Here is a 19,286-nt window from a genome sequence, read left to right on the forward strand (position 1 = left end):
CCTCCATTTGTCACTGAATTCTGATTTAGTTTCATATTCAAGCCTAAATACGTCAAACAAACGCTACGCTATGTTGCATTAAAAATGCGTGAAAGTACCGTGTCACAAGGGCTCATAATACTAAAAGAACGTATATCGTAAGCGTTTGACAAAAAAAAACATTATCTCACAAATTATAACAGTTGTCAACTTTATTAACCGATGTATAAATTTCTACTAGGTTTTTAATTGTTGGCGTCTTTACTGGGAACGCTTTTAATGTTGTTGTTTTGGGATGGAACGGCTTGTTTTATACTTGTAGACTGCTTTTTGAGTTCAAAGTACCATCTGATGGAAACGACCAAAATATTCAATATATTTTTTTTCCTTTATGATGGTCTACAATTGTGTATGGCTCAGGCCTTTCACCTAAGCCGTATACAATTTCTGCAATCTCGTGCAGTCGAAATGATTTATTCTTGTCACGAAACAGTTCACAAATATTCATAAGCTACTATAAATCACGGCCTGATCGTATTATTTTGTTCGATTCAAAGAAAGAACGTTCTTAGATTAATAAATAAACATGTTGTTGGAAAAGGAATTTTTTCTACAATACAACGTAAACAAGTTTCCATGGAGAGATGGCGCCAAACGCGGAAATTTAATGTATAGAAGTACATGATATGGTTACATAAAACTCCGATATTTTTGGAAAAACAATTTCATCACCTCTCCTTCGCACACTTTGATTATGACTCGAATAGTGGTGCCGGTATAAACAAATCGTATAAGGCGTTAGCCCGTTGAGATATTTATAACATCTTCCGACTAACGAAAAAATTTACAGGGTCTCTTACGCTATCCCTAAGACTACTCCAAGGTGAAAGCCCAAGCGCCGATTTCAATGATAGCGAACCTCCGAAGACAGCGCACTTTCTGACAGCGCACTTTTGGCGCCGTTAATCTTATGGCATGTCGCACGCCCGCTCTTCATCGCTGCTTGAGCGAGAGTGTCTTCCTCTCCCGCTGGGTTTGCGCCGCGCGCGCGCCTGCGCCGATTCTGGCACAAGTGACGCCATCTCGTAGTTTAGTAACGAACCGTAGGTTTTGGTACATTTCGTGTCACCGACCTGTTTTCGTTCAAGAACTGAACGATGAGACGTATAAGTCTTTCGCCTTAATAACAAGCTACAGCCTCAAACATCTTAAGAAACACGTCATATGGCGCATTCCTTGCAACTTGCGATCACTCCGAAGTCACCGAAATTTCGGCATTAGACCAAGGAACGGATCACGAAGTCTAAAAGCAATAATCTACGCCCCGCGTTCCTTAGACTGTCACTGACTAAAACGTCGGTGACAACCTAAGTACCACAGTGTCCGGCTAGTCCCGGTAACCCCACAATCGCTGATCCGCCAATGAAATCGCAACGTGACCTTATTCACGAAGCGGTAGGACCGTCCCAAAAACAACGCGGGCTAAAACTGCGGTCTCCGTACCTCACGAACAAAAAAGCGGTTTAATAGACCCTTTTCAGACGTCCATCGAGCAACATTGGCGGTTGCCATTGCTTTGACAGAGCACCTGATTGGATCCGAGTCCTTGCCGAAAGCTGGCGTCATACTTGTTATCCATGCGAGCTGGGTCGAGATCGCGCCAAACGCTGACGCGGTCCTCGTGTCCAATACTTGCTCAGAGCACGTGTTTAAGCAATGGCGGACAGGTTATGGCGGGGACTTTTGAAAAGGGTCCATGTGTAACACTATTTATCTTGAATTATAGTAACTGCAGTCTCCTTTTTTTCTCAAATCTGTTCTCGCGTCACAGTGCGTCTTCTGTTTCGTTATATAATTTTATCAATTGAAACGCGCGCTTAGAAACATCTTGCGCAGCGCATGACAACGTCGAGCCTCTCATCCACTCCCACCTTCTCCGCATACCTTCTACACTCCGTCAAACCGCTAACCTGGCAGCGTGGTGGAGGCTAGACGCTAGCCTGACCAATCAATTGCCTCCCTTACATCACCTGACCCCGCTCTCTGCAAGTCTGGGCAGGAGCGTGATCACGTGGCGAGAGATGGATGCACGACTGGTTCAACGAGCACGTAGCTTCCACTGCACTGTTAGCTTAAAGGTGAGCGGAGCAAAAAAGACTTTAAATCGCGAAGAAGAAAAAAAAAGAAAGAGGCAAAAAAGAGACCTTTTAACACGATAGGTTCACAAAAACTGGTTCACTTTACCCAGTCTGTTTCCGCTGACCAGCCGAAAAGTTTTTTTTTTTTTCTTTTTTAGGCGGTGAAAAACAAGAAAAAAAAACTCATACACATTAAACATTTCGCCCGCTCTTCCTTTTTTTCGTATTCGTACTGGGTCCCCAAAATTAATCGCCCTGCCTTTAATTAAGCGAAGGTGCAGCTCCTCTCCCACTCAGCGGTCCATTCAGCTCGACTTTGAAGGGTTCCACTAAAGAACCTCCGAACGGCGGGAAAAGACGACGAAAATATGAGGACGGTAAAATCGCCTCTCGTAATCGTACGATTAAGAATAAGGGAAACGAGAGCGCAGCTATTCTTTTGTTCGGCTCTCTCCGCTATTAGCCCGAATGTATTGCTAAAAAAAAAATGCTGCATATATTAAGTGACCGACATCACGCTAAACGGAAATTCCTCAAAACTCTCGAAGACAATCTTTGTGCAAGACGGTATCTTTTATTGAAGAGTTCGCATTAGTACTCAAATGACAGGGAAACTGATGACGTCTGTCTGTGAAAAAACTTGCGCCGCGTGGAGAGGAGGAGAGTAGTGAAGGACAAAGGCGAGAGGGAGATGACGTTATGGGGCGGCAGCCAATGCGCACGGGGCATGTAGTCCAAGTAGGAGGCAAAACAATTAAAGGAAGATCCATTGGTGGATCCTCAGGGAACGGAATGCTCACGCATTCCATTCCCTAAGGCTTGTTTGGCGTTTTCCTGGGGTCATGCCCCGATTCCCTAAGAATCCACGGATGAATCTTCCTTTAATTTAAGCACAAAAGCATTAATAAGCACGAATAAGCACAAACTCAAAAATTGCGCTTGCTTGTGGGAGCTATGTGAACCGCTCAAGCGCGGGGACTTACTTTTCCGTGCTAAGCATCTGCTCATGCTCCGTTCAGCAGCTAGCTCTATCCCCTTCAAGCGATATCATAAGCAAGCACCTATGACGTCACGTTTGACGTCATGCCCCCCTCCTCTTCTACTTCTGCAGTTGCTGCTGAAGCAAAACGAACAACACCATTCAAGCTACATCTCCCGGCCTCTTCGTGGAAACATCGGGTGAAAACTGAATCGAAATTATTTGGACCCTGTCATGTATTATGTGACAAAAACAGATTTGATTTGATTTTCACCAATGTCATCAATAAAACAGGCCCGGTAAAGGTGAATGAAAGATAAAAGCAAGAGCCAACTTTTTCTGTCAATAGTGACACAGAAATAAATAAATTAAAGAAACTGTAACCACATCGAGACAACCCATTGAAACACCCTTTTTAAAAAAAAAGAAAAAAAGAAGCTTTTTTGTTTAATGAACAAAAGAAAAAATACGGAAAGAGCGCAGCGGTCCGGTTAAAACCACGTTCGCCAATGAACGACCACTCGACACTCGCTAATTCGGGTTTAAAGCCAGCGGTCGACTCATAAGCACATACGGGCGCTAGAAGAGATTCCGCGAGTAATTACGCATTGTCGATTCGGCGAATAGCGAAGCGAGGAAAGTATGCGCAAAGAAAAAACAAATAAAAGCTTTGGGATTAGAGACTCCTCAAAAAGCTCGGCTGCTGACTGGACCACTCCAGTCTCCCCAAAGCCGTCGACGAGGAAAGCCCACAGACCGACCGACATCTGTGTGCCACGGTGCCCTCGCTCAGCTAAAAACCTCCCTAGGAATATAAAAAAAAAGTAACGAACAAACTTTGAATTATTTTTGTTATTACAACGTATTACAGTGAGGGACACGTTTAGCCAAAATGACTAGCCTTCTTTTTTTAGATCTTTTTTCCCCCTCATATGGATGTAACATCAGGAGCGAAGATATAATTCTATAATAAACCGTATCATTTATTTTAAAAATAATGATATTTTATCAATTACACATCTTGCAAATAATTGTGACACATAATGTCCGACAAATTCCTTCCACAACTTTGCTGGCACTCTTCCTCTTTCGACAAATACTCGGTGACATCTTCGCATAATTGTGGCTCAAATTCGCCAACAATACGACAAAAGTCAAGAATTTCTTGTGGTGTGTTGGCACACATTTGAGATCTCTCTCTCTCTCTCTCCCCTCACTTTTCCTAAAAAGAGCAAAGACGCACTGTGTCGAAATAAGTAGCTTTGGTGACAAATTCTCGGCGCTATTGCATGATATGACATGGCCAGAAAAAGTTTCTCGCCGCGACTTAGTTGTTTAGCGAGCAGTATTGCAGAGTCGAGGGGAGACATTTCTCGAATATTGTGGTCCACAATTATTTGTAGTGCGTGAGCTTTATGCTGCAATAAAAAGATTAGCACATCTTGAGCAAATGAAGCTTTTTACTATAAAAGTAAATCTTGAGCTTTTGGGGGATACCACATTCGAGAAAACAAACAGCACCTGTGGAACTTTCGCTTACGCTGTAAAAGCTACTTGGAGACATTAAGCTGCACACGGTACAATTTGAGAGCACGCTAAAGACGGGTTCAATCTGCAGCAGTCTATTGCTCACTACATTCGTGAGCAATGTTAACTCTGTCAAACAAGACCCCGAAATCTTATAATTGTAATACGTCTTTTTGAACAAAAGGCGGAGTGCTTAGTGCTTTCAGGGGAGGCTCAGCGACCAAACACATTACCATGAAACGTTTGTATAAGAACAATCACGTTTTTTGGTCATAGTTTAGTTTTATATAAAAATATATATATTTAATGGGTATAGGCCGACCGCAGCAGCGTCATCCGAGTTAGGGCACTAAATTAGTGAAGACTTTCGCACCAGCAAATGAAAACCACATGCACATTTTGTTTGTTTGTTTTTTCTCCTTTTTTTATCAATAGATGGTTGGTGCTGCGTGTCAAACAAACATAGCGCATCTGGTACGCCTCAGCGTAAGATCAAAAATCAACTTGAATCACCCGGGAATTTCTCGCACGCAACGGAAATATCAGTTACACGGAACCAGTGATGGAAATATACTTGCATTAACGTCACATAAGCGGCCAATATGATGGTCTTTCTCAGCGCTGAGCGCGGACTTGTGTGTAGCGTACATTTTGCACCATGAATTTTGTTTTTTCTTGCCGAGAACAAGTAGGGATGACCACCATCATGGTGCGATGACGTCAAGTACATGGCTTAGAGTCCGTACGTGATCGAATTTCTGGAACATTTCGTGAAATAAAGTTTTCAATGAAATATCAAATTGTAATTGATGTGCGTTCTATGATACCCAGGCAATTACAGTAATCTTTGATTACAATCTTTTGTCAAGAAAAGCAGAAATTTATAATTCTGTAAATGAAACCTATGCGGGGAGCGAGTCGTCTGTTCTTGCACAGGAGTTGCGGGGATGTCGGAACGACGCCGAGTTCTGAATGGCTTTGATTGAAAGAATAGGGGGTAGACCTCCATGCTATATACCTTGAGGTTTACGCACTTAATTTCTCAATCAGCCAATAAGAGATCGGCGTTCTGACATCATCACAACCCCTGTGCAAGAAGCAGAAGAACTTGCGCTTCGCATAAGATTCAATGCAAAAGAAACAAAAATGTAACCCCGTGGAATGTGAACTATACGCATCAAAACTTTTAATTACCTTACAGCCTCTTGAGTTTTTATGACTGCCATCTAAAATAATCCCGGTAAACATTGCGATGCTTGAAGTTATTCAGTTGAAATTGCCATCTTAGCACATGCGCCGAGGCATTGATGTCTAAGAAAATTGTAAATTAACAAGAGAGAATCCGTGTACACGTGGCAAGGCCAACAGCGAGATTACAGCTGGTACACAGGAAGCACGACATGCTAAAACTTATCGTAATGCGTTTCACGCGGCTTCGTGTGCCTCTAAAACAGCGGTTCTCGAACTGTGGTCCGCGGACCCCCAAGGGTCCTCGAGAGCGGTCACTGTGGTCCGCGCATATTCGAAGAGCATGAAATAACCAAATAAACCTGTATTTTCACGGGAAAAGCAGTCACAATCTTCAGTGTGCGTGACAAGATCGATTCAATTGTCAAAAACTTCGATGTCTGAAGCAGCCGGATGGAAAACAAGGTTGTAGACTCCTTTCTCCAGCTAAATAGGTTTGACGTGTCCATGATTTAAGAGCAATCGCAGTCCCTCAGAACAAGAACGAGCGAATACTTTCGCCATCTCCGTGCCGACACAGGCTGGATAGTTAAATAATTTCAAGAAAAAGCCTTGGGAAGACGACGCGCTGCTTGAGCTAGCTTTGACAGCATGACGTTTCATGGGCTTAGACCATGCTCATGGGACAGCGCACACAAGGTTTGAGGCCTAAACAGATTTTCAGTCTCCTCATTCTCCAGCGTCCCACCGTAACTATCAACGAATGGCTCTCACCGGTGTTTTACAAAAAAACAATGAATGCATTGATATTTTTAGAGTCTAAAAATAAATTTAAAACAAAAAATGTTGGTCATGCAAACGCCAGCAAAACGCTAGCTGCTCATCCGTGGGCTGACGAAAATTTTGATAACTTTTATGCAAAAAAAAAAAAAGATTACCAAAAATATTTTGTTTTGTTTTTAGCGGCATGGTGAAAGTCTCGATCGTCGGTCCGTCGTTTCACATAAAACAAAAAAAAATTGCTAAAAAAATTGGGTAATGATCAGCAGACCGAAACCCGACCGCCTGACACTAAAAGCAACCCGGAAAAAGTGATATGATAACATCCTTAATAACAAACGCCTCCGATAACCAACATATACGCCGGACTGTGGTAATTTCTAAGCTCTTACTTAGAAAGAGCTTACACGTGTAGATTGCTAAATAAACAAAAAATGTCTCGCAATAGAGCGTGACGCGGAAAGCCGGTGCATTTACGGTTCTTTATAACCAGCGTGCACAGCGCCATCAAGAGCAAGCTATCCCCGCACAATACGGACGATTGTTTACGTTGCGGACGTAGAGGGGGAGGGGACCGCTAATGGAACGGCGGCATCCGCTCCAGGTGCCCTCGCATTACGTGCATATAAAAAGAGCCCAAAGACACAGGCTGGAGAATCTCCATTGAGACAAAGGCTAGAAATCATTAACGCTGTTGCGAAGGACACCAAAAGCTCCTAACCGCGTTTATTTTTTTTATTTAACAGTATCTTTACAAAGAAACAAGTAAAAACAACCAAATCTGACCTCTGAATTGAGGGTATAATATCAGCAATAAGAGGACACATTGTGACAGCCCTTTCAATACCGTCGCGGTGTACATACACATAAAAATCGCAGACGATCCAACAACAAGCAAGCTGGAGTGCGCGCGATATTAAGTTCGACGCCGAAATTACGTGAAAGGGATAATGCGAACACGTGCCAACCTAATTACAAGATCGTACATAAAGAAAAATATTGTACGAAGTGTTTGTTAAAAGGATGTAGGAAAAAAGGAGGAAGAACAGAGGCAACCCGTCGACGCGTCGTACTCCGAACGCAACCCAATTAGGACCGCCTTTGATCCAACCGCTTGGAACCCGTGCGAGCAAGTTCCGCACTTCAACGAAACCATCGCTCAGTTATTCTCTCCGGGTACCGCGACTCGCAAGGAAGAAAACTGCAAGAGACTAGGTACTTCCTGGTTTACGGTGTTTTGAGGAGTTTAAATTGTCTCGTTGAAGGAACGCAAAAGCCTGAAACCTGAGCAAGAAAACAAGGTTCTTGCTGAAACAATTTTTTACTGAAGAAATGCTACGAAAGCCCAAAGGCGCCATTTCTTCCTGGGTTTGGACATTTCATCGAACATCGCTTCATCGAAGCCGTTCCAACGAACACCATTTCGTCAAACGCCATTACATCGAACGTTGTTTCATTGAACACCGGTCCCTTGAGCAGTAGGAATTTTTTTTATATGAAGTTGTTTTCTTTTAGCACCAGAAGGATAGCCATGATATAATAATCTCTATAATTTATAAACTTTTTTTCCTACGAAATGGGGAACTAATAATAAGAAGCGTTACTTTCTCTGCTACTACTTCCATTCTATTTTTTCATAGTAACTAATGACTTGTGCTGTTTTTTTTTTTTGTTTTTTTTTTATAATGCAGTTAAATGCAAAGGTGCAAGCGAGCGGGACAAGAATGGGGAAAATAATCCCTGGAGAAGGGGAACAAGAGGGACAAAGGACAAACAGAAATCTCCAAACACAGCTAGGTGACTCGTGCGCGACCGAAAAAATCCGCCTGGTCCGGGTGTCGAACCCGGAACCTCTCAATTACAGGTGGAGTGCTCTACCAACTGAGCTAACCAGGGTTTAGACGTCAGTAGAGCAAACGGGTTTCATCAGCTGCCACCAGTCTAACACGAACAAGGGTGATCATAATCATAACCTTAAATTGCAAGCTTCACCCTTGTTGGTGTTAGACTGGTGGCAGCTGATAAAACTCGTTTGCTCTACTGACGTCTAACCCCTGGTTAGCTCAGTTGGTAGAGCGCTCCACCAGTAATGGAGAGGTCCCGGGTTCGATACCCGGACCAGGCGGATTCTTTCGGTCGCGCACCAGTCACATAGCTGTGTTTGGAGATTTGTGTTTGTCCTTTGTCCCTCTTGTTCCCCTTCTCCAATGATTATTCTCATAATATGCTGTTGAAATGGCCAATAAAAAAGGACCGAGGTACTATCGGAAACAATATGAGCGTGAACGCGCCTCCGCGTGTCGCCGCTACCTGAGGCGCCGCCCTGCGGCGCCGTTGTGAAGTTTTGCGCATGCGTGCAGAAATCCTGTCGCTGTTCTCGCTTTGACTGTTAACCACCGACTGTCGTCTGCTATACGCGCGCCGGCGGCCGCTCGCGCTGTCGTCTGCGATGCGACTCGTGTATTTCCGTCACAACTCAGACAAACGCCTTAACATGATTCACGAGTTTCCTGTGCGATAACGCAATGCCCAACTTTGATACGTGATAAGTAGCTGGCTTCTTTTATTGGGTCAAGATACAGCGACAACAAACAAATAAAATAAAGACAAAATATCTGCAAAGCTTAGCGTTCAACTACGGTGAGATTCCCCCCCCCCCCCCCCCCCCCCCCCCCCCCAACTACGGTGAGCCCGGAAAACATTCAGTTGAGTGAAAAATGGCTAGAGTACCTGACGACGAACGGATCAACATAGTTGAGCTGTCCCTCCGAGGCTACGTTCAGAGGGCTATATCCAGCATGGCTGGAAGACCGCTGAAAACGGTGAACCGGATAATACAAGCATTTAGGGACGAGCTGTCCAGGGCAAACACACCTCGCGTAGAAAGCGCGTGTGTCCGCCGGAGCACGCAATGTTGTGCGGCAGACGACAACACGAGCGGACGCCAGGGCGAACACGAGTCGCATAGGAGACGACAGCGTGAGCGGCCGCCAGCTCGCACAGGAGTCGCATAGCAGACGGCAGCACGAGCGGCCGCCAGCGCGCGCATAGCAGACGACAGACGGGGGTTGACAGTCAAAGCGAGAACAGCGACAGGATTTCTACACGCATGCGCAAAACTTCACAACGGCGCCGCAGGGCGGCACCTCAGGTAGCGGCGACACGCGGAGGCGCGTTCACGCTCATATTGTTTTCGATAGTACACCTAAGCCCTTCTTAAAGGTTGTGAATGCGAAAGCATGCACATTGCTCTTCCAATACCTTCTTTCGACTGCGGCGTACTTGCGACGACGATCGAGCGCGCGCGCTGTCCTCTGCGCGCTGGACTTGGGCGTGGAGCGGTGGAGCCGCTGCCTGGCGAACACGCAGCGCTAGGTGGTGGCGGTTGTTGAAACTAACGCGCAGTGGCCAATGGGAGCCTCGTCGACGCGCGCCAGCCAATCGGACCCAATCCGAAATCCATCAGCTCTACTCCGTTGTAAACTTGAGGAAGAAAACGAGAAAGTTTTCGTTTTCTTCCTCAAGTTTACTATCCATACCAACCCGCTGGTTCTGTCCCCCCTACTCCGTTCCTTTGGGATTGGGGAAAGTAGGTGCCCTTTGGCTAGGCTTTTCCAGTAGTTTCATAGCTGGGAGCTGGCTTCGTTTGGATGGCGTCGGCTCCCTCCATGGGACAGTTAATGCCTTCGTATTAAAACCGAAACACCGAATTGACACTTTCCAAAGCCTGTGATTATCGGATGCAGCGATGAAGGTAGGGACATTCCTTCAAGGTTGTAACCTTGCCTTCGAAAAGACTGATTCTGCTTCAAACAGAAAGACGTCCTTGAAGCAATGACCTGCCTCAATGTCGCATGAAACAGAAAAGTCGCATGACTTTTCTGTTCCCCCCCCCCTTTTTTTTTTTTCATTTTTCGCATTTGGCCGTACTGTGGATATCCGGCTTTTTAACCTCTGGTCCTAGAAAGTAAGCTATTCTCATAGGATGGAATGAAAACACAAGTAAGCAGAAGCAAACATAATAAAAATTGTGCTCCAAAAAAAGTTATATCCCTTTTCAGGAAGCACCTTTCATGCATGAACAGTACGTGGATGAAGAGAGAACAAAGTGTGCGGTGGAGAACAGCAGCTGATCTTTCTGAAAACATTATGTTGCATGGTAAACGGACAGAAGCTCACCGGGCAAAGGCTCACTCATCCTTTTGCAGACCCGGACAAAAACTCACTCATTCTTCGGCGGAACCGGACAGAAGCTAACTTTTTTTTTGTTTTACAGCGGACCTGTTAAGGTCTAGTTTTCCCATTATCGTGTCCGTCAGCAAACAAATGATGACACAAAACTCGAGACAGCTACCGCCATCTATGACCGACGGCGGCAACCAGGCAACCGGATTGCCGGTTGTCTGGTGGCCGCCGTCACTCATAGATGGCGGCGACCTTTCCAGCTTTTCCACCCTGGCTTGCCGACTTGCCGCCGACCATTACTTCATTCCCACCTAGTACAGCTTCACTGGTCTTCCCTCTTCAACAAAATGGAAAGGCTGAAAGTTTTTTTTTTTTCGATAACCCGGACGAAAGTTTACTTGGCGTAAACTGGGCTGGGCTAAAATAAAAACTAAATGGGGCCACGTAAGTGATTCCACCTTAGTAACCCTGTTCAGTAGAGACTATACACAAACTCATCTCTGTTACGTCACGGCGCGGTGGTGGCGGGTCGGGCGTACTTCCGGTCTGGGGCTGTGGGCGGAAGTCCCCATGAGAGACGTGTATTCCTGCGTTGTTTTGAAAGGAACAAGACAAAATTCTGCCTTCTCGTCAAAAGCCGCGACTGGGACTGTACCAAAAGAGTTGAGAAAGGTTTGAAGGCCAGTTTTCATATGCTCGGTTCGTCCGAGAACGTGGATATGTGCCGTGAAAGGGGAAAACCAGACGCCGTCGGACCACAATTGCTTGGGCGGGAAGCACTTTCGGTTGAATTCACGGATACTTGTGGTCAAAACATTTATTTGCTTTGTTCCCACATGAACGCCGGAAAACCGTCAAGTTGTACGGACCACCTGCGGACTACGTCCAGTGCGTCCTCAAGTTCAAACGGCCGCCTGATCGTTAGAACTGACGTCTGCACTTTCAAGCGTTTCTGCTTGTCGTCTGCTCTTTTAGACGACACTGGCCCGTAGGCCAAATGTTGGCCCGGTAGTTGCAATAAGAAGTAAGTGCAGACCTCAAAAGTCTTAAGTTTGAAGGTTAGTAAGCAGGCTCGATGTAAACAGTAGATACAAGGAGATATTGATCATTGGTACGAGTGGCCATCACCGACTTGTTATGCCTGATTCACTTGGTCCGATTCTTCTCGCGACAGTCAATATCGACGTCGACCATCTCAGCTACGGTTCACGCTTTTGCAGCCCGAGTGACGTCGCGAATGAAAATTGCGAGCGAAGTCTTATCATACGAATCAGGCTTTAGCGTACATTCTGCGGCGTCCACGCGGAATGAATCGCCGCATGTCACATTATTCACGCGGGTTTACTACGGTTGATCGAATGCCATTTCATGAAGGCACGTTTTAGAGAATGGGCACGTTTTATCGAAGCACGGTTTAGAGGAAGCAGAGCCTCAGTTTAAAGAAACGCCGCTTATCGAAAAGGGGTCACTTTTTAAATAAAGGCTTTCCTACTTCTCGCGTGTATCACTGGTGCGCGTGCTAAGCCATGCCCCCCGCTGCGCTCCCACCGCTTCGCGGCGGCAGTCTGCGGCGGCTCATTACAAGAATGTTAACTCATCCGATTGACCCGCACACGCCGATTCGCGGCGGCCGAATTTACTAAAAGGGGGCTCATCGCCATTTTCTCTGAACTGGGTTCTATATAAAGGCATTCGATAAACCGGGGTCGGCAAACGGCGTTTGCTAAAACGCGCTTTTCTAAACCGCATACCGCCGATTCACGCGACGTTTTGCGATGTAACGAGCCTCGATAATTTTGCTGAGGCCGCTCGAGTAGTCAGACATTGCCAGGAAGACGTATCATTGACAATTCGAACGCGAAAAAGGGCAGGGGGACCCACACCTACGCCGACAACATCGCATAATTGTTTATGGGCGACGGCGAGCTTCTTGCCCACACTCCATCGCGCATGCGAGGCGCCGGTGGCGTCCGCTAGGGGCGCTCCGGTTTGTTTGTAAACATGAGTTGGTGTATACTGCAAAGTATCCTCTTTGAACCTAGTTAACTAAAAACAAAATCAAACTTTTCGAGGTTGCATTGGGGTTTTTCTTAATGTTCTTCATTTACGTGAGGGCTATATAAGACCACTTTGCAACACTGCTAGTTTCTCTTGCTTTTTATATGATGGACGCATTCATGGGCCCCAAACTACTGCTGCGAACGGTGGAACGGCGGGTTCTACAAGCTCGTGGGACAAGACCCTCCAAGTGTTTGAAGTTTGATCGAATGTCTTTAACAAGATCAAGCGGTGGTAACGACATCTTTGCTGGAAGCACGCCAGGGTGAACCCCCTGTGAAGAGTGTTGGAATGGCAACAAAAACCTTCAAAACCACATGAGGAAACTGTCTGTTGATGATCAGCTTCACAGAGGCATATTAAAAACGCTCGAGGCAGCACGAGGCTGTATTCACCTTTAGGGGCCCTGCAATGTTTTTTTTTTTACTAATTTTTAATTTGCACCGAACCTGAGCGCACTGAACGTAGTAACTTAGTGAAACTTTTCTTTTCTCGAAATTCCCTTTATTTTAAAAGTTATAGGCAAATTAAAATTACGAAAACAAGCAAAAAATAACCTCCCCCATGACGTCCTTGGTTGCTTGAGAGTGGCCGTCAACTAGAAGAGGGGTAGTGAGCTTATCGAGCGCTCACGGCTGCCGCACTCTGAGTCGTTGGCGCGAGAGGGCGACATTGAAGCATGTTCTGGATAGGCTGTATGCAGCGGGCAGCCAGAGCGGCTCTAATTGCATTTGCTGCGCGATTAAATACTAATTCGGCATGACACTTTATTGGCCACAAACGACAGCAAACTCGGGCTAAATATCAGTTCACAATGGGAGCTGCTTTGCGCCAGGGTTGGGCAGGAATACTCAAAAATGTAGTTGGAAATACAAATACTGGGATACATTAAAATAGTAGCTAAAATACTGATACTGAAATATATCTGTAAAAATGTATCGCGATACGTATCGGAAATACATTTTGAATAGAGGCAAAAAGTATTTGGAAATACAGATACAGGAATACATTTTAGGGAGGGCAGAAATACAAATACAGAAATACTAATACTGCGATACATTGTTCAAATTTGTTTGGAACGCCAAATGAGATAAAGCTTGAAGATTGAAGTGGAATATTTTGATCCCGAAATTACTTTCCCGTAGGCTTGGCACTTTGCCTTAAAGGTAGTGGTTTCGGACGAAGAGAAGGCTTCAATGGGCTTCCCATCCCTGATATCCTGTCTGTCTGACGAGTGATGCGCAAAGACTTCGACCTCTAAATGACTTCGATGTCACCCTAAATCCCACCAAAACGTCACCACACCCACGTCCCATAAAGATGCCCCCGTCAACATTGATCACATGACTTCACGGTAGAATAAACTAGGTGTGCTTTATCTGTAGGTGCGACCTTGAACATGAAACTTTACCCACGCTACTGTATGAAAGGACAATACGGACTTTCGTTGTTAGTGACCTCATTGACGATCGTGCAGGCAGCGTCATTGGAATTCTCGAGAATAGGTGACCACCTGAAGCATCCTAGAACACATGTCTTATCTTCGGTTACGGTTGAAAAACCAGTACGGTGGCATCCTTGTTGTGACGGTCCTTCCTGCCGACCCTCTGCCACCGGCGCATGAGTTGCAGTCCTCAAGTTTCGCATATCCTCATCGAAACAGAGGCCTCGTGGATTGCGACCTGATATTGCCGACACAGGTTTGAGCTCTCCGAGAAACAGCGCGCTCGAGACGAGTGCCAGGTGTACGAAGTCTGTGTCAGCACAGCGAGGCCACGTCTGGACTGCTTGCTGGGTTTCGGATCACCAGAGCAGCGGGTCACGTTCATGACGTACCCTTGAGCCGTCCAATATTACTGGCGCAGACGCATTCGGATATGTGTTGAACTTCATTGCGTGAGTCATCCTACTACTTCAAGTCAACCACCGCCCGGCTCGTGCTGCAACGGGCTGTGACTCAGCTTTGCCGGCCGGGTGTACTGCGCACGCTAAAGCAAGAGAGACGGTTAGCAGAGGGCATTGGCTGCCAGCAAACAACGACTCAAGAAATCCCTACCTAGGGACCTGCGACAGACGATGCTCTGACTCCACTCCTGGCACGCCACTTGGTTCGAGTCCCCGACTATGTAATACTTCTCAGAAGAAAGAAGAGAACGCATAGAAAAATAGTTTGGAGAATCGGAAGGAACCTTGGTCAGCATAGTAACAGTGCCTCAGCACCTCTTTGACCCTGCTGCGCTCAAAAGTAAGAAACAAAAAAAAAAAAAGGCGTTCGGGCTTGTATTTTGGGAGGAGGGGGGGGGGGGGGGCGAGTATTTCGCAAGAATTGTAACGAAATACATTTCCTCCTTATTGTATCGCGATACATAGAAACATTCCAAATGTATTTCGATACAGGAATACAGATACGAGTGAAAAAATGTATCGCGATACAGAAATACAGATACGAAATGTATTTCTGAAATACTATCGCGATACCTTTGTATCGCGATACTGCCCAACCCTGCTTTGCGCTGCCATACCGCGAAACGGCCAAACCGCAAGACAAAGCTTTTCGCCGAAGGCCTTCGGAACGCTCGGAGCCGGTCGGATCCTCCTGCCCAAACGACCGCAGCGCCGCCGCATACATCCGTGACCTTTCTGTGTCGGCGCCTGATCCCACTGCTCCTTTCTAGTATGCGTCGCCTTTTCCACCGCTTGGTGGCGGGTATGTCGGCGGGTCATTTCTTGTTTCCGTACTTTATGAACTGCATTCGTTTCTTTTTTTGAACTAAAATACTGAACAAAAACTACTTTTATACAGAATTGAAACGGTTCGCGCCACTTATATTTTGTATTTCGACTAAGAGGAAGCTTTTAGCGGCTCTGACCAGTAGTAAGCCCAGGACCAAAGACGTCACATTTTGCGCGCTTTCGGTACCGCGGGTCGCCCTGGTCGGTGGAGGATGTTTCCGTGTCGTCCGGTAAAAATATGACGCACGGATATTTAGTTACTCTCTCCGTGCCCGCTGGCTTGCCTGAACCCCAAGAGACGTGGAAACCGCAAAAAAGGTGGACGCTTATAAATGATTGCAGGGCCCCTTTAAGGGAGCTGTGCAACGATTTTAACGTTGAAAGAATTGGCATTTTCTGCTTTTGATATTGTTCACTGCGTCACAAATAGCAGAAAACACACCTCCTTTCATCGAAATGTTGCGATTCCGCCGCGTAATAGCGAGGCAAAACTTAGAATATTTCCCGACCTGCAGCCACGAGCGGCGGCCATGAGAAACAAGCGGCGTGACGTCGCTTGGGTAGTTGTAAAAAAGATAGCAAGTTGTGTGAATACCTGCTCGATAAAACCCGAAGGAAAAATCCATCTATGTAACGCTGTTTGGCAGTCAATGTTTTCTAGTGACCGCTGACTGTGCCTGACTGTACGTCAAGCATGTCTGATTGGACAACAAGTTACTCTGACCGACAGTCAAACTCCAGTCAGACCCCGCTTGTCGGCTTTCTGATGGTTTCCTGGTGGCAGTCGGCCGCCGCGAAATGCCATCAGGATGTCCTGGTGGTGATTCTGACTGTACATCGATTGTCTCTGACTGTACGTCAGAAAGCTTTGACGTGCAGACAGAAGTACGGTCAAAGGACGTAAAGTTCGTTCGGATACCACTATTTCGTCAAATCTATGAATACGAAAAGTAATCTATGCACGAGAAAACGATTTCGGGACGTGAGCCCATAAAACCGCTGACGTTAGAGATGTGACACGCAACCGACCGACAACCTTGATCAGAAGCCCGCCGAAGCCGCCGAAGCGTCGAACACGACACCGACGACACTTCGCACTTCGCTTCGCCCATGGGGGCTTCGCCGAGCTTTCATGAACGATCGCTCTCGACTCGTTTTGTTTGCCCGCTTTCTCCAACCTGTCGATCCTGCCCGGGCTCTACAATGTCTTACGTTTTAGTAGAATTTCTACTCGACAAGACCCAGCCTGTTGTGAGTTCCGACAATGTAAGGCACTTTAGCGGTGTAGTTGAAGACGACAAGGTGTACTACTGGGCCGGAGACGCTCCAACGAAAGGAGGATTCTGCGACGCGAAACTACTCTGCTTGGCAGGTGAGTAGAACTGAAGTACGGCGATTGATGTACGATTGCTTGGTTTAACTGCATATGCAGCCGAAGCACTTTTTAGAGCGATGCACTCATTGTCGAAACCTCTCGCTGCAATACTGAAATGCTCTTGACTCGGTCCGAGAGGTTTAGGCAAGAAAGTTTATATCTTTCTATCAAGTGTGCACGGTAAAAACGTTCCGTAAAAAAACGTAGAGCTTCTCATTAAAAGCTACGGAGAAGTATCCGTAATCTGAAATACGATTGACTTGTCCGTAAATCTAAAGTTACGATTCTTTAAACAACTAAAATTGTTTGCGACAAGCTGAAAGTTGTTTTATTTGGTTTAGACTAATAGACAACGGTTCTCACATTTTAAAGAATCATTTATTGCACTGTCAATCAACTAATAATGAACGTTCCGAAACGAGGTGGCGCTAGTTACCGCTCAATTGAAAAGCACGAGGTAAAATTTTTGTCTAGTATAATCACACTGCCGCTATCTTTTCATCTACCCATCTCCGCTCGGTCGTTTTGCTGCCGTTACTATGGTGCCTGGAGCGCGTCTTCGACTGGTGTGTTTAGCGTCCTATCCCGCCCATACATCAAAAGTGGTCCCGATGTGGCAACAAATGACGCGAGTGTCATGCTGTTGCCTGTCGCGATCCTGGCGGTTGGCCGTAGAAATGCTGGCAAAAAGCACGAGCGAACGCGAGTGTCGCTGTCGTCACGGCGTCCCTTTAGGCGTCCCAACTTCCGGCTGCACTAGCTTCCGTGAGCTGTCACAGTGGAAAGCGACCTGCAGCAGAACAGGCATCTGCTACATACACCATAACTGTTGAGACGCCACCAGGGTCGCGACCGGCGACAGCATGACACTTCTATGACGTCATCAGGCGGAAATTGAGGGACCACTTTTTTGGCCGCGGTAAACACACCAGTCGGAGACGCGTTCCAGGCACCATACCGTTACTATGGTGTACTAGAACTGGGCAGTGTGTCGTCCGCGCCGAGAAGCAACGGAGGGAGGAGGTCGGCGCAGCGATGACAGCGCGCAAGGTCGCCAGGCGGCGCTGCGGGTAACAGGCGTGCTCCTCCCCGCTCGGATTGCCGTGTGGTCGTACTGCTTGTGATCGCGTGGTTCGCGTCGTCGCCTTGTTTTGCTGCAGTTTTTTTTTTTTTTTTTTTTAATTGTTGAGTGAAATGGATTGCGATCGGTGCCGTTCAGCGGGATGTTGACAACGCGTGCAATGACGGAAAAACGGCGGGACAAGAGAGACGGGACGGGACGTGTTTTGTGTCGGGGCAGTGATTTCCCTACATCCCTCTACGGGGGTGTACTCCCCCCTTGTTTTTTGGAAAGCACCCCTTTAATTCGCAACGACTCTTATATTCTCAACGCCCTCCGAACCCCCCCCCCCCCTCCCCCCCCTCCCTCCCTAACATCAATTCCTGGGGCCCGTGCCGGGTTGCAACAGTGGCTACCGGTCCTGCAAAAAAGACCGTTCCCTTTTTCAAGCCCCTCTCCCGTTCGATCGGCGTGAGTCGTGATCCCGCAACATTAAAACGAGGGACAGGGAGACTCTGCTTCATGTAATGCAGGCAGTCATGAGAGTCGTACTCTACACTTTTTTGTTTCGGACTTTTCGCACTCTGTAAAGTATCTGCTAGATCGGTTTTATAGACACTGGTTTGGACACACCGAAGGGTCCTGTGCACGCTGACTGCATTAGAAAGGCTTTTGGCCTCATATCAGCTAATTATTTTTTTTTCCTAACGGCTTTAAAAAGATGAGGGTTGGCACAGCACGCCGTCTCTTCAATGAAGAGGTGCTAAGAGGCCTCTTTTTTTACCGCAAGAAAATTGAAGGGTCTTATGGCCTAGAGGAAGATACTGAGTCATTTATCCTGAAGATGTCGAAGCTCATCAAGATCATGACCTCGTGCACGTTGGAGAATGTAGAGGTACAAAACGCCATAGGCGCCGACTACGGGGGAGCTCGGGAGCCCCCCTCTCCCGAGCTCTTGAGAAAAGCAAGTACCATCGCCTCAGAAATCCTTGGGTCTGTGCGCTGGCGCCCAGTGTATAATTAAAAATTTATCTGTCTGCCCTGGTGCCCGCACATATCAATATAGCTGGTGCTCAGTGGATAAACAAGAATTTATCTACACTGGTTACTACCAGAGCTGGTGAGTGGATACATTTTTCTAACTATTCGCACAGTCCTGTTTGAAGAGCCTACGTAGTAACAGCAAACACGATAAAGGCTAGTGCTGGAAATTCCTTCGATAGCCCGTGGAAGTAGTTGCGTGTCGACAGTGACACCTCCATGCAGCCTACGGAAGTAGACGAT

At 46.5% G+C, this 19,286-nt stretch overlaps 1 non-coding gene across 1 annotated transcript; it reads left to right on the forward strand.

Annotated features, from left to right (window-relative positions):
* The first annotated feature begins 8,643 nt into the window (after positions 1 to 8,643).
* Positions 8,644 to 8,716, forward strand: Trnat-agu. The gene has a single exon. It is a non-coding gene; the product is annotated as a tRNA-Thr (tRNA).
* The last annotated feature ends 10,570 nt before the right edge of the window (positions 8,717 to 19,286 follow it).

This window comes from Ixodes scapularis, unplaced genomic scaffold, assembly GCF_016920785.2.
Source record: "Ixodes scapularis isolate PalLabHiFi unplaced genomic scaffold, ASM1692078v2 PGA_scaffold7__128_contigs__length_106722199, whole genome shotgun sequence".
In the NCBI taxonomy this organism is placed as follows: Eukaryota; Metazoa; Arthropoda; class Arachnida; order Ixodida; family Ixodidae; genus Ixodes; species Ixodes scapularis.